At 50.0% G+C, this 21,195-nt stretch overlaps 1 protein-coding gene across 1 annotated transcript in view; it reads left to right on the forward strand.

Moving 5' to 3' along the window:
- STK32C (serine/threonine kinase 32C) overlaps positions 1–21,195 on the forward strand; it is a gene marked incomplete at both ends in the record, with an annotated part of 94,602 nt that overhangs the window by 32,636 nt on the left and 40,771 nt on the right. The gene's annotated exons all lie outside the window — the stretch shown is intronic.

The following is a 21,195-nucleotide window of genomic DNA, read 5'->3' on the forward strand; positions in this document are numbered from 1 at the left end:
TCGCCGAGCTCTGCTGGCGGCAGCTCTGGGCACGTTCGGCTGGCAGGCCAGCCATCGCAGCAGGGCGAACACCTTTGTGGTGAGCAGGAGAGAGTCTTAGATGATTATTAGACAAGAAAGGGGCTAATTTAATAATGAGCAGTTTGACTAGCTCTCCTTGCAGTAATGTTGGAAATAAGTGTTACCTACTGTGCTGGAGAGCCGTTTCTGTAAGAACACCATAGTTCCTTATCTCAAACTTCAAAATGATCTTTTCCAACTTTCTCTTGCTGGTGTAGAAAAGCGGTAAGGATTTTACATGAATTAATACATCTCGACCAGCGTGTTTCCAGCAGGAGCCGAGTACCAGTTTGTTACAGTACTTGAGTGGGAGGAAAGAAATGTGAATTTGTAAGTGAAATAAATCAGGAGAGGGGGAATAAAGTACAGGTAGGGGAACGGGGAAAACGAGAGAGAACAGTTTAACATCGAGATCTGGCTAAGCCTATATTTTCCTTTTGTGTATGATTCTGTGGTCACGCCATCTAATGATTTCACATGGCGTGAATTCACTGCTTTGAGAAATGACAGAAACACAGAATTTAGGTTTTCCAGAAAGAGAAGGCTGGTTTCTTCTTAACAGGCATGAATTTCTGCAGCCTGAAGTCATGTTCTGGGCAATACCTAATGAGGCTGACCCAGAGGATTTGCAGTCAGTCCTTTAACGGTAATGTAGAAATAATTACAAATGGGTTGCTTGTTAAAAGGATTTGGGTTTGAAGCTCTTTTTGTGCCTGCGTGGGAGATGATGGAAATGCCTCTGTGCTGGCAGGAGGCACCATCTTTTGGGGAGCCTGACTGACGTTTACCGCTCGGCGGAAGGCTCGCCGTTATCCAGGCAGCGAAGCCTTCAGCTGGAGCAGCAGGCAGCCGGGGCCGCGGGGCGGGAGGAGGTCTGTGGTGACCTGCTCCTGGGCAGACGCTGGCTGTCCCCGGGCAGCGCGGCTTGCGGAGCCTCTGCGCAAGTTGAAACCCCGCCGTTAGCAGCCTGCTAGCCGAGTGCTGCAGTGAGTAAGCACAATTTCCTTCCCAGCTGCCCAGAACGCTCGATGCGTGCGAGGGAAAGAGTGGATGTATTTTTGAGATGTAGATTTGCTGACATGTGAAGTGGGAGTCTGGAGATCCAAAAATAGCGGCTGTCTTTTCCGAACGGAGAGGGATCTCCATCGGACGTGAGCGGGGTAGCGCTATTGCCCTTCCCAGGGTTTCCAGCCCCGCGGGTCCCTGTCTTGCCTGCAGCGCTGGGGCTGCGGGGATGCTCCTGCCCCGCCATCGGGAGGGAGAGGGGTGCGACGGGAGGGCGGTGGCCTGGCTGGTAGGCAGCACCATGCTTTCTGCTGGTGAGAGCTTTCTGCTGTTCGTATCTGCCTGCTCATTTGGAAATAGCTCTGTGCTGGGGAGGAGCAGAAGGGAACCTGACAGACCGATTCAGAAGGTACAGGACCTCCGTGAGAGGGTTTCTTTGCACTGGGCAGAGCTGCCAGCTGGATGTTTCCAAACGTTTCCAGAACAACACATTTCCCCAGTTCCTGAACCTTTGCTGAGGAAAAGACCAGCCAAGATTTAAAAAAATTGGAATTTCAGCAACAAATCCTTTACTCACTGACCTCAAGGGAATCTGCTGCTGTCCCACTCCATGAGGACACGCACGCACACACACGCACACACAGGCACCTGGGGAGGCAGACCTTATGGGGCACCCCGGCATCGAGCAGGTATGCGTGATCTCACCGAGGTCTGGGTGTCCCATAAGATGGCACTGCTGAGATATTCAAATCAGCTGTTAGGAGGGCTTCTGGGATCTATACGTTAGAATTAGAGGCCATGTTAATAGGAGATTTTTTTCCGTAAGTGCTATCAAAAGAGATTTTTTTGTAGGCGATAAAATTTTGGAGAAAAAAGTAAAATCCTGTTGGCACAAGTGCTAGAAAGCAGGTCAGCTGCCAGAAGGAGAAGCCAGCATGGCTGGCTGAAGAACAGAACCAAAGTCTGCTGCTCTTCCCACCCCTGCCCAAGAAGCAGGGAGCTGGAGCCGCCAGCAGGACCCAGACGACTCCGTACAGCTGCTCGAGCGGTCCCTGCGCGCCCCGCTGCCCGGGCCGGACCTCGCATCACCCTCAGCAGGAGCCGGGCGGGAGGGGGGTCCCTCCGCGGCTCCTCCTGCTCGTCCGTCTCATCACGCCCTTGGTCCAGCAGCGCTGCTCAACCCGCGCGGGCGTCCCCGCGGGTCCTTGGGCCACGCGGCTGCTGTAGGAGCCTCCTCGCCTGCGCCGTGTGCCTGTTTCATCGCTGGGCTTTGTCCTGGTGGTGGGTCCGTCCATCCATGTCCATCTGCACTGCGTGCCGCAAAGCTCATTAGAAACAGAGCTGCGGGTTTCCTGCTGGAAAACACGTTTCTGGTTCTGCCCCCGTCACCGTTGTGCTGCAGCCGTGGGCCTTAAATACAACACCGCTCGCTGCGTGCGGGCAGCAGGCCTGTAAAGGGGGGCCTCTCCCCAGATCTCCCCAGGTGCCAGCTTTCATTAGCCTTGCAGTTGTTTATAAAAGCTTGGACGATGGCAGTCTAATTCAGGACTAGCTCACTGGCCCTTGTGTGGCTCTTTACTGAGCCTCTCCACTTAGAGAGATGGTGGATGGTGGTAGTATAAAAATGTTATTCTGTTTGAAGAAAAATACTCTGAAACTTGGGCTTTTGATATGAGCAATTCTCTTCCAGTTTTTTTTTTGGCTCTGAGAAGTCAGACAGTACTAAAATACCAGTAGTGAGCAGGCTGAACAAAGATGTTATTAAGTAAGTTGATGTGATTTAAAAAAAAGTTACAGAAAAGCATTTGTAATGTATTGCTGAATATTGTCACTCTTTTTGGAAATGACAGAAGGAAACCCTGAGTTTGGATTCATACCTTTAATCAGTAACATCTTGACACAAATGTAATGGTTTGCAGTATTTCTTTTCATGGTCTTAAAACAGGTCAGCAGTTTCTCAGAAAGCAGGATTTCCTAATGTCGTTCCCAAATGTGCATTTTTAGTACCGTAATCATCCAGCCCAATGTTGCAACAAATAACTTCGCCGACTCTTGAGAATATGCAAATATTCTGCCTTGCTTTTCTTAGTGGCTTCAGTCCTGCAGATGTCTGCTCCCCTGAGCTGTGGCTCCGTGGTGGGGCAGGCCCATCAGCTTGTGCAAAGTGTCCGGTGAGCTCTCAGGAGGGAGGGCGGCTCTGCAGGCGCTGCAGCTCCTGCCCGCGGGCAGCACGGCCAGCGTGCGTGTGCCGTCTGCTCATCTGCTGTCCCCTGTGCCTGTGGGGGACCAAGCCGCCGGCGCATCGGCAGCGTGCCCGTGCAGACCTGCGCAGGGTGCTCCGTGCCATGCCCCTGCACCCGCTGGGCGGGCACAAGAGCCCACCTAAGGTCTAAGAGCGCCCACGGAAACACTGCCTGGAGCGTCAACATCAGCATGAACAGGAGCAGCACTTTTCTGGACAGGGGTCTGAAGCAGCTGGTACAGGCGCGTGCTGGGACACTGGGGGGTAACTGCTTAGGGACGTGGTGGAAGCAGGAGCCGGTTCGGTAGGCCAGTCGTTTCAGTCTCTGTTTTCTTAAACCCACATCCAGTGACTTCGTCTGTGTGGTGATTCCTGCTGTGCTTTCCCGTTAGCTTTCTGCGTTGGTGACCACAGAATCATGGACTGGTTGATGTTGGAAGGGACCTCCAGAGGCCGTCTGGTCCAACTCCCTGCTCAAGCAAGGTCGCCTAGAGCCAGCTGCCCAGGACATGCCCAGACAGCTTTTGAATATCCCCAAGGATGGAAACTCCACCACCTCCCTGGGCAGCCTGTGGTATTTGTGGGAAAGCTGTCTGAACTGGTTCAGGGAACTGATCTGGGTTAAAAATACCTGCGTGCAAAGAAGTGGAGGGGAACGAGCAGCTGGCAACTTCACACCCACGGTGCCGCTGAGAAAAGGGTACGTAGGACCACGGCCTCCGGAGTAAGATGTGGTCCAGCCTTTCCCCCTTGTCCCCTGTCCCACCTCGAGGGCACAGACAGGAGTGGGACAGAAGTTTCATCCCTCTAATCCCACTTCTGTGCCAGGAAAGGCACGAACTGGAGTCTTCCCTTCCATGTGTCAGTGCATGGACTGGCATCACGGAGCTTGCTCCGGTCAGCAGCCCGAAATCACTGTCTCGGAGATGATTAAACCCTCCTGCCCTCCTGGCAGGCAGTTCCCCGCTGCGGCCAGGAGCCAGCGTGGCTGCCGGCCACCCTGTGCGTGGGGCTGCTGGTGGGCGCCGTGGATGGATGGCCCCGGGGAGAGCGCAGACAAATGGCCGAGACGCCCAGGCACGTCTCGGCGAGGACTTTATCTAAGGCGCTGGCCTGATATTTCTTGGCTGACTTCTGTTCCCTTGGCTTATATTAGAAAGCTTATACCACAGCACGGCCAGCTAATGCATGCCAAAACTTACCTTCTTGGGTTCGAACAGCACGGTAAGATACACTATGGTTCGGTTAATGACAGATCAGCTAGCGTCTAACCTGAGTGAGCAGTGTACCTTCTCACATTTAATACCAAGTCACGGATGGAGAAATTCATTTTGTTTATTGCTTGAATTGTTAAATTAAGCTTTTATTTCATTTAGCCTTTAGCATAATCCATTTCAATGTATATAAGCGAGGTTTCGATTTGGTTCCTGGTTTGATCCTCCTGAAACTGGAGTCAACGGTGAAACGCTGAAAGCCCAGGAAATGGAGTGTTCATTATTTATCTTCGGAGGTATTTTCATTTTTCCCAGCAAACGTTATCGGGTTGTTGTAGATGCACGGGAGCACGTTGTCTGCAGCGAGTCTGTGCTGCGCAGTATGGCTTCTAGAACATTTTGTTTTCAGTTTAGACAACACTGAAAAAGTTGAGCTCAGCTCTACAGGAGTCCTAATTAGCTCCATCAGCGTATGTGCGCCAAAATCATTAAACGTGTGTTGTTGGGTTTAGCTGAGGAAGAAGGAATATCAAGTGCCACCTGACTGCACATAATTAAGTTTAAAGCATGAAGAGTTAATCCTGCTGTGTATTAGAATTTGTGCCATTTCAGTGTGAACTCCGTATTTCTCAATACACAAGTATTAAAAGTTAGGAGGAATTAGTGTAAGCTGTTTGCTATTGAGCTGAACAATTGGTTTGAATTGAATGCTGGAATAAGATTGTGAGCAATACTATTATTAGCACTCGTTTTCCTGAGTAGGTAATGATCGCTTCGACCTGCTACGGGAACAAAACGGTGCGGTAATTAATCCGCTGCATACGGCAGGGCAGGTTTTGTTCCGCGATCAGCATCTCTCTTACTTGGTGTGAATCGCAAACAAATAGGGTCCCATTGCCAAGCGTTACGCCCGAAGGACCTGCTTCTGCCGTGGATTCTCTGCCAGGTTTGCGTCCGTGGACCCTGCTGAAAGCAGCCAGTGTTAAGTTGTGTAACCGTGAGTCTGGCTTAAGGCAGATCCCTGGCGCTTAACAAAACCGAACACACGGCTTGTGTTTTTTGATGCAGTGAGACGGGCACCTTCCAGAGTTTTACCAGGAAAACTGTCTCATTAAAGTCACCCGGGAAACCTCCTGTCGATTCTGCTGGGCCAAAATATCATCCCCGAGCTCTACCAGTGCCATCGTGAATAGAGTCAAATTTGTACCTTAGAGTTCCCAAACAACGGTTCGTGGACCTCTTCTCATTATTTGTGCTCTTTCTCCGTCTGGGAGCGGCAAGCGCTGACCTGCAAGCAGCAAGCTGCCCAGTCTGTGTGTAATTCTGCTCTTTGCACCGTTTCTGTTGAGAATAAGATCCCTCTGTGCTGGCCCTTGTGGGTACGGCACGCCGTGCGAGGCACGCTTCGCGCTGCAGAACAGGCTTTTCAGCAAGGAGCACAAAGAGGGAGGCAGTTCAATGCACTTGGATCAGAGACGGAGCCAGGAATAGAGCACGGGGCGGGCGGCTGTCGGTGTCCTCAGTGACACCTGCGTGCTGCTGCGGCCCCTCCATCCTTCTTTGCACCGACCAAACCAGGTTTCCTTTGCTTCCCTGACTGCATGCTGGGCTTAAATCTCGATTTTGCTCTTTATCATCCATTCTGGCGATGGTATGTTAAAGCTTTCTTGCTTTGTACTTTGGTTTTCGTGTGCCGTTTGTTTCCTCTTAGTTGAATCCCGTTTCCCAGAGGCTGGAGATACCAGTATGATTTCCATGTAATCAAATGCTGGCAAGTGCCACCTCCGCCTGTGCAAAGCATAGAAGGAACAGAAAGCTTGAACGAGGCCCTTGTTCTGTGGTTCCCAGCGAGGAAAAATTGATGTGGACCCAATAGACAGCAGCCTGGGCATATTATGGCTAACAGCTTGCTGGGGAACAGTCCCTAGCAAATTGCATTTAATTTGGAAATGTGTAAAAACAGCAAATTAAATGTGCCAGCATTTTTTTTTTTTAAATGTCATGTTAAAATCTGCTTATTTTGGAGGTATGTAGGTAAAGAAAAAGAAAGAAAACCGCAGCCTGCTCCCCCCTCCAGGGCAGATGACAAAGCCTCGTGGCTGAGGGTGGTGATGGTTGGGGGCTCCAGGTGGGAGGGAGTTTTCCAAAGCGGAGGTAGCGGCGTTGGAAAACTCGGGTCGTATCCTTTGCAGTTATCGTTAAAGCTTTGCTCATGGTCTGTGGGAATACCATGCAAAAGACGGTCTATTAATTTTGTTGCTGGGTGTGCTTTATTAAAAATGTAAAGTCAAGGCACATTGTGAAGACTGTGGGTTTAGCGTGATGGAGCAGCATGAAAAATGCAGACGGTTTAAATTTGGCCCACCCTCACGTGGAACAGAGCTTAAAAATGGAAACTGGGGGGGGGGGGAGGGGGGAGCACACGAAGTGTATGTTAATTCTTCTATGGGATGAGGATGACCTATTTCTGTAAGTCATTCTCGATTGCCAACTCTAGGCAATGAAAATGTATTTTCTGAACGGTGAATAATTTAGCAACTTTAAAGTGATTAACATAGAGAAGAAGCTATAACATGAAAGGTAGCGTGCTTTCTGAGCAAAATACTGTCGTGGTTTAACCCCAGCTCGCCCACTCGTGCCCGGTGGGATGGGGGAGAGAATGGGAAGAGCAAAAGTGAGAAAACTCATGGGTTGAGATAAAGACGGTTTAATAGGTAAAGCAAAAGCCGCGCGCGCAGGCAAAGCAAAGCAAGGAATTCATTCACTACTTCCCATCGGCAGGCGGGTGCTCAGCCATCGCCAGGAAAGCAGGGCTCCATCACGCGTAACGGGGACTTGGGGAGACAAACGCCATCACGCCAAACGTGTCCCCCCCCCTTCCTAGTGTGGCCAGCGGGAGCAGGGCAGGGATGGTGCCCCTGCGCTGGGCACTGGTGAGGCCGCCCCTCGAATGCTGTGCTCAGCGCTGGGCCCCGCACCCCAAGGCGGCCATGGAGGGGCTGGAGCGTGGCCAGAGCAGGGCAGCGAGGCTGGGGCAGGGGCTGGAGCACAAGGCTGGGGAGGAGCGGCTGGGGGAGCTGGGGGGGCTCAGCCTGGAGAAGAGGAGGCTGAGGGGAGCCCTCATCGCTCTCTGCAACGGCCTGAAAGGAGGCTGGAGCCGGGGGGGTCGGTCTCTGCTCCCCAGGAACAAGCGCTGGGACGAGAGGGAACGGCCTCAAGCTGCGCCAGGGCAGGGTTGGGTTGGGTATTAGGGAACATTCCTTCCCCCAAAGGGCTGTCAGGCCCTGGCCCAGGCTGCCCAGGGCAGGGGCTGAGTCCCCACCCCTGGAGGGATTTAAAAGCCAGGGAGATGTGGTGCTTGGGGACATGGGTTAGTGGTGGCCTTGGCAGTGCTGGGTTAACGGTTGGACTCCATGATCATAAGGGTCTTTTCCAACCTTAAGGATTCTATGATTCTTCCCCCAGTTTCTATACTGGGCACGATGCCATACGGTATGGCATAGCCCTGGGGCCAGTCTGGGCCAGCTGTCCTGGCCGTGCCCCCTCCCAGCTTCTTGTGCACGGGGCAGAGCAGGGGAAGCTGAAAAGTCCTTGACTGGTGTAAACTCTACTCAGCAAGAACCAAAACGTCAGTGTGTTATCAACATTATTCTCATCCTAACTCCAAAACACAGCACTATACCAGCTAAGAAGAAAATTAACTCTATGCCAGCTGAAACCAGGGCAAATATGTTCCTGTGCAGGAGGGCAGCACGAATCCTTTGCATCCTTTACATTCCGTGAATTCACTCAAAGGAGGTTCCTGTTGAAAGAAGATAGGAGCTTTAGGCTTGTGCTCATCCTCAGGACAAGGGTGAGTTAAAGACCTGAGGATCTGAAGCAGTTTGTAGTGTCAGACCCTCAAGGGTGGCTTTGTCGCTGTTCAACTTCTGCTCAAATTGTGGATTGAAATGTTTTAAAGAATTAACTTCTCATTTCATGGTCTCCCTTGCACAGTCAGAACCAGTGTGAGCTAAGTTCATGAAAATAAGCAGACTTTACTTCTAATATAAAACACGTATTTATTACACTGCAAGTTCGGGATGCTAAATGAAACCATTACTGTGGCATAAATGTGGAAAATTCTATCCTTGTTATATTAGACAGAACTGAAAAATGGTTATTGCTTTAAAAACTGTGCCAGAAAGCCACAGCTCATCCTGCTCTTAATCCATTTAATGTATGTTTTCTTGGCATATACAGAGCAAAGCTTTAACTGCACTCGTGCAGCACTGGGCCTCACAGTTCAGCACAGACTAGGGGGCCTGCACTGCTGTCTTTGATTGCCATGTTTTCTAGAAATTTCAAATAAGGCAATTAAGTTTGGTTGACAGAATTGCTTCCCTACAGAGCACTAAAAACTGGCATTAATTTTTTTCCTAGTCGTCATTATAAGTGAACCCCCGAAAATTTTCCTGCTCTATATACCCAGGAGTAAAGTAAAACACCCTAGCTTGCAGGTCCCTATGGTAATTTTTGCCCATGCACCATGGGCTGTGTGATGTTGGTCTTTCCCCCTCTCTCTTGGAGCCTTATCCATCCCAGGTCATGCTGGAGTGGCTGCCAAGAAAAAAATAAACAGGAAAATTGCTGTGGAAGAGGTTGCCCTAAGCAGAAGGGGTTCTGGTCCTGCTGGTTGGCAGGACGCCTCTCGCGGGGCAGCAGGCGCGTGCTCCGGACAGAACTGAGCACGCACCCGCTCCCCGGCAGGGCTTACGACGCATCCTCCTGCCACTTAAAGACCGTTTTGCATAAGCTTAGCTGCAAACCCTACTGGAATTCCCGTGTTTTCAGAACTCGTCAAGCATTGCTGGATGGGCTTAAATATTTTACAGTTCAGATACAGCTTGAGGGTGCAGTGCAGGTTTTCTTTACAAGTGTGGAGGCTGAGGAATGCTGCAATATCCATTTTTTATGAGGCGGCAGGTCTGATGAGGAAGGCTGTAAGGAAGTAGCAGGGCACAGCGCCGTTCCAACGTCTGCAGCAGGTGACGGGTCCCGCAGAGCGTGGCCAGCCCTGCTGCGCCGCTGCTGCCTCCCGCGGGGAGCCGGCCCTTCTCTGCCCACCCCGGCACCCCTCTCCCTTTCGGGGAGGGAAAAGCCGAGGACTTGGGCATTGCTCATGTCCACGTGCTATGTGTTCCTGCTGTTATGGCTAATATTAAAATACAAAGATGTCCTTGCATAACAAAACTTGGATTAGTGTATTGTTAATTCTTAGTTTCCTTTCTCTGATAATTATAATGAGGACCCTGTACCCGAGAGCTGAGTTCAGCTCAACTGGCGCGCGTGCGGTGCCTTGTCCGGAGCGCTGCGGCCCGGCTCTCGGGGCTGCCCTCGCCCTGGGTGCGTGCCTGCTCCAGCCGGCAGCGCTCCCGGCAGCGGGGGCCCCCGGTCGCAGCCCCAGCCCCCGGGGTTTCATTTTCTGGTGGTGGCGGCCGGTCTGAGAGCAGAGAGGTGGTGGCACGGCAGCAGCATCCTGAGACGCGGGTATAAAGTTTAAGATGGGCGGCCGGTGTGGCGGCTGTACTAAGGTGACTTTTAGAAGAAAATAGTTAAGGGAGGATTTCTCTGAACGGGCTGCAGTAACAAAAACTCTTGCTGGCTGCGTAAAAAGCATTTATCTGGAGTTATGTTAAGGACATGAGATGATGAACTGGGGTCTCGTGAGGCTAGGCACGCAACCCCATAAAGGGGAAAAAAATCCTGTATCAAAGGAATTCCTAGTTAAATTACTTTCTTAGACTTTTAAAAGACCCATCTCTTTCATGTATCTTTTGATTTAATTTTGGAGATGGTTCTTGAACTTCTGCATCCCCAGTTTTATTACAGACTTTTAAAACGTTTCCTTCTTTTCTTCTTCCTCGTGCTTTCTCTTCATCGCAAGAGTCCCTTGTGGACTTCTGGTTCATCTGAAGTTAGTAGCTGCCTTCTCCAAAATGTGGAGGACTGGAGCTGGCTTACTATAGTAGTAATAAGTTTCTTCCTGGAAACAGTGTGTTTCTTCACTGGCTGGATTTTATTTCTGATTACTAAAGGTTTCTGCATCCTCCTATGAGAATTCTGTAATTGTATTTGAACTGGCATTGCTCAGCAAACTTTACCACTGCAGAGCCAAAACATATGGTACGTACATAAAACATTAACATTTTTCCCATGAATGGAAGCGAACCGAGGCTGACAAAACCCAAACTTTACTGTTGCGCTGAGCAAAATAGATCGTCAGCTTTCAGTTTGAAATGGAAGTGGCAAAGTTGCCTCAAACTTTATTTTCAGCCTAGTTTTTGAGAAAACTTGAAAGATTTTTTTTAATGAGAGTGTTTTCTATCAAAATCAGTTTCAACAGAAAGCTGTTTCTGAGCTGTAGTGAAAAGCAAAGCGTTGCCTCTGCAGCACTGCGAGGGCTCCGGCGGGGCTCACTTTGCCGATAGACCCGGTAACGCGAGCATCAGACGAGACTTCTGCTAAGCAGGGGTGGAGAAGGGCTGAGGAGCCGTCGCCCAGTCCGACGTCCTGAAGGCAAAGCCGCCAGGCAGCCTGGCCAGGCGGCTGTGGTTTGGGACGGGTTGTGTCCCGCAGCGCGGCAGCAAATCCGCTCTGCCAGGGCGGTCGCTGGAGCTGGGTGCTCCGGCGCTCGGAGGGGCTGGAGCCCCGCGCCGGGGTGGGCGCGCGCTGATCAGGGCTGGGGGGTCGCCTCTCACGTGGCCGGTGCGCGGAGCTGCACCAGGAGGGGAGAGAATGGGGGCTGCAGGTTCAGCAGCATTTCAGAGTAAAATACCCCAAATCCACATTTTTCAGCAGAGAAAGCAAAACTTCCATTTTGGGTCAAACATTTCGTTTTGTGTAATTATTTATTCTTTTTAGCTTTTAAAATTACAATGCAAAGGAGGCCATCTTATACAGAAAAGTACTGTCAAGGTCAGTTTTGAAAACATTCCAGAAGAAGAGAGACTTTCCCACCTCCCTACAGACTGTAAAAAAATGAAATCAAACTGAGGAAATTAAGTAAGTGTTTTGGTATAGCCAGCTTTACAATTTTTGTTGGAATAAATTTGTCTAAAACTGTTTCGCTTTACTAAGGTGCTTTGTGTTCACTTCAGGGTTTTCAGCAGTCACGGCCTAGCCCTGAACACAATGCAACCTAAATATTTTATACGGCACCTAAAATCATCCATCTATCATTTATAACATATGTTGCAAAAACATTAAGTAACATTTAGCAGATGTTTATTGCTAATGTTATGCTACTATAAACATGTGCTATAAAGACTTTTTTTTTGTTGATAAATCAATTTTAGTTACTTGAAATAAAATTTTCTAAGCTGTAGAAGTGGGGTAAAAAAAGCAACAAAACAACTAAAGGCTAGAGTACACATCCAATCTGTCATCTTGATAAAAGATGGAAGATGAATTTGGTATTTAATTGGATTTATTTCTAATGCAAAATGTCATGCCTTCAAGGAAGGAACGTCGTAGTACTTTTTAATGGTAATTTTCATCATCTGGGTAAAATGTTTACCTGCTTGGCCCATTAGAAACTGGCTGTCTGGTTTTGGATTCCTAGAGCAGAGGACCCACGCTGAAAAGCAGGACGCCTTGCCTGAGCTTTCTGCCAGCACCGCTGGCACCTCGGCTGCCCCGGGGCCACCTGCACCTCTCCTGCACTTGCCGGCCTGCATCGCGCTCCCCGCTTTCCTTCTGGTGGCTTCGCTCTGGGCTCTGCTGTCTCCTCCTCTCCCTGGTGCACCGTGCGGGGACGCCCTTGGCCCAGGGCTGGGACAGTGGCGTGGGGAAGGAGAGCGTGGTCCGGGGCCACTCCTCAGGGATGAAGCCCGGGGCTGCCCACGGCAAGGTCTGTCGGCACAGCTAACCCCCGGCGCTGTGCGCGGTGCGTGCTGCTGCCGTGCCCAGGGGCCAGGAGCTGCGTTTCCTTCAGAGCAGCGTCTCCTCCTCCAGCACCAGCTTATTTTGCAGGTTGCTTGTGCCCCTAGACGTGGCGCTGCCTGTCTCCAGTGTGAGATCCCACTCCCTTCTCAGTTAAAGAGAGGAAAGGGGAAAAATGAACAATGAGGAGTCTTTCTGTTTATTGCCTGATCAGTCCCTAGGCATATATACACACACACATCTGTATGTATGTGTGCATATGGTGTGTGTGTATATACACGTCTATAGAAGCCTTTTCTGCAAGCATTTTATGTTGAAAATACAAAGCCCATTGGTTAGTGCACGCATTGGGTGCATCGTTCTCATGGGGTGATCCTGCTCTGGTGCGGACTACAACCGAGCAGCGCTGTGCCCTTTATTTCTACCCACTGAGTGGGTGTCCCCGATTCCCGGCGTGTGAAAGCCCATGGGGTAAGCCCAGCCTGGTGGCTAGCCTGGGCTCAGGAGGAGGGCGGGTGGTGCAGAGGGGAGCTGGCCTTGAGAAGCGAGGAGGTGACTGGGGGGAGGTTTGGTTCCCTCTTTCTTTCCCCATGCCACTGGAAAAATCAAACTTTGTAATTATGATGGAACCATCCCAGAATTAAATGGCTCAAATGACCTTCCTGATCCTCTTGTTCTATTCTGGGATAAAGAGCAGGGAGAGATGAAGAAAAATAATTACTAGTGCTGTGGAGCGAGAAGTGGTGATTATCCTGTAAAGCCAGCCAGGCAGCCGTGGGCCTGAGCTGGCAGAGGCGGTGAAGGAAGAAGTGCCGCAGAGCCGTAGCTGGGCCTCGTTCGGTCCAGTCCTCCTCCCGTTCTTCCTCTTTCACCGCCAGCGTGGCTTCTGTTTATTTCCACGGCGCGCGGCAGCGCCGGTGGGGGCCCCAGTGGAAAGCTCGGAGGGGGTCCTGTCCCTGCAAGCCCTGTTTGCTCCAGCCCGTGTACCCCCAGAGACTGGGCAAGTCGGGGGATGTCATAGATGAGCTTGCCTTGGTGTAGTGCTGGCCTGTGTGATCGCAGGCACTTCAGGCTAAGCTTAAGTTATTTGGCATGGAAAATTAGCTTGGTGCCTTCTGCTGTGCCTGTGAAGCCGCCTCTGCCCGTACGTGGAGAGGTGGAGCTGGGGGTCCGGCTGGCCCAGGAGACCGGGCTGGTGTGCGGACGGGGAGTGCTGGGGAGGTGGCAGAGGACGCCCTGCTGCTCGTGTCTGGAGGGGCAGTGCTCGGATCATCACGGCCTCATGGATTTAGTTTCATATTTAGCACTCAATTAATTTCTGTGCTGTTCCCGGAGAGTTTGTGTATCAGCTTTACTCTTCCTCCATCCAGGGTTGCTTTTTTGTCCCATTTTTTTTTTCCCATCTGTGGTGAAAAATACTAATAGCATAAAAATGGGAAAAATCTCTTCTTTCCTTCACTATATAATCAGCAAAGCTAATCTAGACTATCAGTAATGCTCAAATACCCACCAGAGCTCTCAGCGCTCTGCTCATCTGCGTGCGTGCAGCCTGGGCAGAGGGCCTAGGTCCGCGGCGGGGCAGCGAGGGTCCTTCCAAGAGCACCGGTCCTTCCTCACCCTTCCCCCCGGGGGAATTCTTTGCCCGTCAGGCGGGAGAGGCGCCGGCATTGCTGCTGTGACGGCAGAGACTTATTTTCTCTGCCGCATTGCTCTTTCCTTGCAGGGTCCTCCTGCGTCGAAACCTGCATCTCGGTGTTGGCTTCCGAAATGTGCGTCTGCCCCAGGAAACAGGTCTCGGGTTTGTAACAGTGACACATCCAAGGAACTGGGATAAAAACAGTGTGTTCCTGTCGTTCCTGCTAGGGCTCTAACGAGCAGTCCTTTCAGCCCAGATAAGATGATACTGTGATCAAACGGCTTCAGCTCTGCTCTACTTTAGACTCGGTACGCTGGAAGAGTTTGATTATTTGCCAGGGAGATTTTATTCTAGCTGCATATAAAATTTTCCCGTACAAATTTAACGTGATGGTTCTTGCCCTGGAAAGCCTGCAGTCGCTGCTCTTGGGAACAGATGAACTTGTGTCCGCAGCGGAGTATGGCTGCTTGTATTCCAGGCGAGAGCTCCTCGAGCTTTTCTGCAGGCAGAGCCCCTGGTGCAGGGAGGTTTGCTTTTGGTGGGTGTCTCTGCCAGCTGCCAGCACAGCACCGGCCTGCTCCCCTCGTCCGAGCGGCCGTGGGAGGCTTTGTGCTGGCAGAGCCGCACGGCCGAGACCCCGCGCTGGGCTGCTGGCGCCTGCCCCCAGCCTGGCTGGCAGTCAGTGGCCGAGGTTCCCAGGCCTGGGAGCCATGAGGGGCTGGGAAGCAGCGACCCCCCGGGGCCCGGCAGACCCCCGGGGACGAGGGAGCGAGGTGCTGCTGGCCTGGAGCCTCCCACTCCTGCACGGCCCGTGTGGGGGTGGCTCCGAGGCCGGCCGAGCCCCGGTGCTCTGCCTGGAGCGTATGCATGCGTAGCAGGGTGAATCTCTATATAACATTTGCTTTTGCGATACCACCACTCTGTAATTTGCTTGGAAGCTGTTTAACAAGCAATACCTGCATAAAACAGGCCATTTACCAGAGAATTTTGCTGAGAGGCATTACCCTTCTAGAAATACTAGCTGGACACGTGGGAGCACGGAGAAACAAAACCATCTTCGGCCTTGGCCTCGGGGCACTGGTTACTGGTTTTGTTTTGGATGGTCCGGAGGGCTCTGGCGAGCGTTCGTGTGTTCAGCCCCTCTGCAGCCAGCCTCCGAAAACACGCCTCGGCCCGGAGCTGAGGCAGGCCGATGGCTGCGGCAGCTGCGCGGCCCATGCCAACCGCCTGGTTTGCCCATCAGCCTGCCTGCGCAAAGCACGGGCTTGGCTCCCGTGCTTTTGGCCAAGACCACGGTGAGCTCATTTAGTGCTCGCTAATCTGCACCACCGGAGAGCTCAGCTGGGTGGTTAATGAATAACCCATTTGCCTCCCTGGGTTGTTAGTACAAAGTAATATAGTTTTTTCTAACAGAAATAGCCTTTGTGAAGCATACAGAACACAAGGGACAAGGTGCTGTGTTTCTCTCTGCAATCTCTAGTGCCTCCCGAGCTCCTTGATGGAGAAGCAGATGAATGTAATACACTTGCACTTGTTTGGAAGGGTTCCTGGCCAATGCAAGCAGTATTTTTGTGCTAATTAGGAATGGTTTCTAGCCAATGCAAACATTATTGTACTCAATATCAATAACCCAGTCTTCCTAAAATGACTTTGCAGTTGCTTTGCATGGTGTATTTGATTCCTTACGGAGTCACAGAGATTCATTTTTAATCATACATTAACTCGCTGTTTTTACATGACTTGAGAGTTGCTTCCTAATAGTATGTTTGAATCCTTAGTTTCTAAAGGGGTTCATTTATAGCACTGGGCTTGTATTATACCTTTAATTTCTTTCATTATCTACCAGCATTCCCTGAATTCCTGGGTAGTTAATGCTCACTTGAGTTTCCTGTCAGTCACATTATACTGTATTTCCATTTTTCTCATCCATGTAATCTTCTCTGTGGATATGAATAGGCAAAACAGATCAGCCCGAGATGTAGGAGACCGAACATATTGGTTGTGCTTTTTCCAGTGATAGAAAGGAAAGCAGTGGTTTCTTGCGCCATATGGAGCCTTCGAGTTAGAGAAAAATGGATGCTTTGCGTTCAAAGGGTTTCAGGCTTGGGGAGGACTGCTGATAGCATTCCCCATTGACCTGTGCTCCCTCTCTCCATCAAATACCTCTGCTTTTTCTCCCAAGTTGCTTCACCTCATCTCTAATCACAAATCTACTTTTGATCTCCCTAATCTTCCCAGTTCACTCAGGTTCATCCTCCAATTTGAAAGCTTTTCATAGCGAGTCCTCCCTCTCCCTCCTGTTGGCCGGCCCTCTCTCTCCCCCACTGTTTTTAGCAGGCTCTCTTCTTTGGAAATTGTCTGAGGTTTCCATTTGCAGTGATGCCCACATTTCCCTTACAGGCTCTTTGCAGTACTTCCCTGGTCTGCCCAATCTCCTTGCTCAGGCCCTCTGCATTGCTCTAAAAGCTGCTCGCAATCCCGCCATCTGTTAGTCCTTCTGTGGATCCTTTTCGTCATCCTCTGACTTTCACGACCACCTTCCCCGTTGCAGTGCCCCTGTGCCCCATGCTCCCCGCAGGCCGTCCCCCTCCCGGCACGGCCTGGCTGGCCGCCCTCCCTGTCCATCCACCGCCTCGCGGTTTGCAGAAGCGGCCTCTCCTTTCTGGCTGCAATCGATGTGTGCAACGACTTTTAAGTCTAAGCTGTAACTCTCTTCTGTGAGCTAAAGCTCTTGGCATTTTGTGGCAGCAAGCTTGTGGTTACTGTGGCCGCATATTAATGCTTCTACATCAATTACCGTGGTGCTTTCTTCCAAAGCTAGATTGCAGTAATATAATAGGTAGACAAATGCTATTAATTATGCCAACATATAGAAATACATTGATAGAAAGAGGAAGTCGATCATGCCATGCTAGCCCTACAAATTTGCTGTTACAAGACTCAAAAAAGAATTTCTTAGGTCTTCAGTGTTGTAGAGAGTCATTCCTGGAGCTGGAAAACCCGCAGATAAATAGTGAAAGGTTGACTCGATCCTTAAAATGTGATTTGAATTTTCTGTTTTCCCCAGATTTGTGGATATTGGATACCAGGTTTGCTAACTGCATCCATTGTTTCCCTACTGGTGGACATTAATACCAGGTCCTGATGTTGAACCCTCACTGGATGTCCACTGTGTATCTGAAGTTTTATGGTAGTTTTATCTTGCCATACTTTTAGATATCTTCTAAATAAATGCAGAATGAACAGCAAAAATAATGAAAACATTCATAATTTTAAGATAGTAAAGAGAAAAACCTCATTTTTTTGCATCTTGTATTGAGGCATACTTGTCCTTCTATACAAAGAATTTTTGCAGAGAAACATATTCTTCATTCTCTTTATTTCACTGGAAAATAGAAGCTGTGCATCCAGCCTGCTTTATCACACAGTACATTTTGTGACTACAATGAAATCTTAATTATAGAGATGTCGGTGCAGCACCTGGCACTCTCTTGTGAAGTGGGCTGGACTGGGCTGCGTGAGGTTTGGTGAGGTCCAACAGGCGCATGAAACCCTGCCATCCTGCTTTTCATGCGTTACTGGAGACTGAGAACAAAACCACGCCGAACCAAGCAAATCCAGGTCACGGTATTTATCTTTATTTGTGATTCATGGTTTGTCTCTTGATGCCAGGGAGAGCCAGGGAGAGGCATGTCTCTCTTGTGGCAAATACCAACATCTTACGTCCAGCAGTTCCACTTACCTGCAAAGGTGCTATATCGATAACAAGCTGTTAGAGGAGTCAATAGGAATAATTAGCATATTTTTTTTCATGAGGAGCTAACAAAATACCCATTGGGGCATTTCAGCACAACAGATGGCATCGGACTGTGGTGCGACCAACAAGTCAGCACCTTTGCGCTGCAGTGCCACGTTCCCTTGCAGTTGTACATTGCAAAGGGTTTTAGAACGGAATGGAACAGACCAGACCAGACTAGACTAGACTAGGAGTAGAATAGACTATTTCAGTTGGAAGGGGCCTACAACGATCATCTACTCCAACTGCCTGACCACTTCAGGGCTGACCAAAAGTTAAAGCACGTTGCTAAGGGCATTGTCCAAATGGCTCTTAAACCCTGACAGGCTTGGGGCATCGACCACCTCCCCAGGAAGCCTCTTCCAGTGTTGGACCACCCTCTTGGTAAAGAAATGCTTCCTAAAGCATCCCAGGTTTTCAGGTCCCTCTCTCCCTCTGACAGGTTCCTCCGGTTCAACCTCAAGCCAAAACCATTTCTGTACTTACAGATTGTGACTGTCAAAACTGTGCCATGCTGAAGTCAAAGTCGTGGGTGAGTATGGTCCTGTGAAGAGGCAACAGCTGTCATCTCCCGCTGGCTGGGAGCGTGTGTCATGAAATCCTCCGCTGGCATCTGTGACTCAGGCTCGTACCAGTCACCCCCCAATAATCAGCTCTTCTAGTTGCGGGTGAAAGACAGCTTTCTCTTGTCAGCTCACAGAAAGTGGAGTCTCTGGAGCATACGTAATTGTTCCAGGCAGGTTCAGGATTTCTATTTTAGGGATAATCACATATTCTGTAGTGATATGTTCTCATTTTTAGAAATCCAGTGTGTTGCGCACAAAAAGCAACATGCTGCTACTATGATTTTCTTCCTCAAACGTTGAGATTTGCTTTTTCTTTAACAGGATTGCTTACTAATTCCTGAAGAAGACAATGAAACTGAAAAAAACCAGTCAGTGCCTGTTCATCTAACATCATCTGAACTTCAAATCAGCAGAACTGTCTATTTAATTTATTAAAAGTGACATCTTTGCTGATAGGTTCAAAGGCCTGGTGAATATTCACATCTAGATTTGTTGCTTGACTGCTGACTGGAGCATGCTTTCTAGATCAGTTGTAGTCATGGATACATGGAAATGACACTTTTGGTTTTGTTTTCTCAGTGGCAATGATTTTTTACAATATTCCAAACATTATAATGAATTGTCAGAAACTGTCCTCCTGGAGTGAATGCAGATCGTGAGCACTTGCACATGGTTTAATTGCCAAGAAAACGCTGTGCTTTGAAGGTGCTCACTATAGCTGGGTTTCCTCTTTGAGTATTTCGTAGTGACCGGAGTTCAATTAATGGATTTGCTTGCACGTGAAAAAAATTGGATCCATTGCCCCAAATACTTCAGCATTGTGTGTGGTAACGTTTTGGATTTCAGAAAGAGTATTTATGAACAAGATGTAGCTGTGGTTACCCATCGCTCACTACAGGCTCTCTAATAGGGGTGGTAGGAAAAAACTCAATAAAATCAGCAGCCTGTGGCTGCAGATTGCTCCCTGCAGGGCTGGGGTTTGTCAGACAGGAGGGAGCAGGCGACCGGGTTGCAGCTCCTGCAGCATCTCGGACGAGCCGGCCACTGGCTCCAGGCGTTACCTGCGTCCTTGCCAATATCTCATGGCTTCTCAGCCCAAGACCTGTCAAGTCCCACTAAAAGAAAGCTGTTCACCCACCGAGAAGGGGAGCGATAAGGACATGACACACCACCCGTGTAGCTGAGCTTTTCCTCCGGAGGCGCGGGAGGCCGTCAGAAGGACGGGCCGGCACTGGTTTCCCCACGTGGTCTTTCACGGAGTGTCCTGGAGCATCCCAGGGGAGGAGACGGTGCATCTGCCCTTCAGCGTTGCTTATGGAGTGGGGGGAGATACGTGGTAGGAGCTGGCCCAGACTCTGTTTTCAATTTCATTTGGCAAAGTTTTCCGAGTTCTCCTGCAGAAAATGTCCCACAAAAGCGACAATAACAATATTTTGGATATAAGCCTAGCACAAAAGGGTAATAGGAACTCCACGGGCATGCGTGGGCTTTTGATTCATCCTCAGAGATGACAGATGTGCATTTATTTAAGATCTGGGAGTGGGACTCGGAATATTTATAGTGAATTCTTTGCTCCCACTCTTCCTGTGTGATTTTGGTCTCCACCGTCAGTCAAACATGGGTTCACTGCTCTCTGTTGACCATCTCATGCATCATTCACACTGCAAATCCCCAAGCCCGTGCCAAGCATTTCTCTTTGTCCAGCCTTCAGAGCTTTCTGGGGAGGAGATGCTGAGGGTCCCCTTGCATGGTCAGGGTCTCATGGTAGAAACGGCAAGGGCTGACGGGTGGAGCAGTGCAGGGTGCAGCTCAGTCCACCAGCAAGCTCCTCCTAAACACCTGCGGCCACTTCGAGAGCACACTGGGCTCAGAATAGAACAGAGTAGTTCAGTTGGAAGGGACCCGCGACGATCATCCAGTCCACCTGCCCGACCACTTCAGGGCTGACCAGAAGTTAAAGTGTGTGCTCGTGCAGCAGCCAGCGCTGATGTGCAGTGTGTGCGCACCATGGGCTCCGTCTGCAGCCCTGCAGCTTACGGAGCTGGGAGGTCATTAAGGAACTGGGGTATTAAGAGACGATTTGTGAAGTGGGAGTAATGCTGTGTCCTTTGCGTTGGCTTTTGTGACGGTGTTTATTCGTTTGTCTGTGGGGGACTCCAACTATATGGCAATGGGGATTATCTCATTATTGGTATAAACAGACCTATCTTCTTTATTTATTTAGGACTGATATTAGATTAGATCACAGCAATAGTTTCGTAAAAATAATCTTGTTTGTAGTGGCTGCTGGTCAAGGCAGTAGCTGAAGTGTTACAGCTGCACTGTCCTTTTTTGTCATTACTCCTCACCGTGGCTCTGGAAAAAATAACAGATCTGGTGCAGATGGGTTTGCACATGAAGAGAGTGGAAGTCAGTTGCCCTCCTCGAAATGTTGGCCTTTGGAAAGCACAAACACCAGACCGACTGGCTCTTGACTGTGCACCAGCGGCACGGAGCCAGGCGCGGGGAGAGCAGCGGCTGCTCCGAGTTTGCTCACGCACTTACGGCATCTCTGTGAGGCCCCTCCTGTATCGACACAGCTCGAAGCTGTATTTTAGCTGGTGCTTAACCACTTATTCAGTAACCTAATTCAACCTGTTCGCTAGCTACTTCAAGCAGACGCAAAGAAACTGTTGAAAGAAAAACAACTTCTGTCCTGCATCTTCCCCCGGAGGCGGTGACTTAATAAAAGCTTGACCAATGCTCTTTAGTTG

Source organism: Platalea leucorodia (genome assembly GCF_965183815.1).
Source record: "Platalea leucorodia genome assembly, chromosome: 4".
NCBI classification, from domain to species: Eukaryota; Metazoa; Chordata; class Aves; order Pelecaniformes; family Threskiornithidae; genus Platalea; species Platalea leucorodia.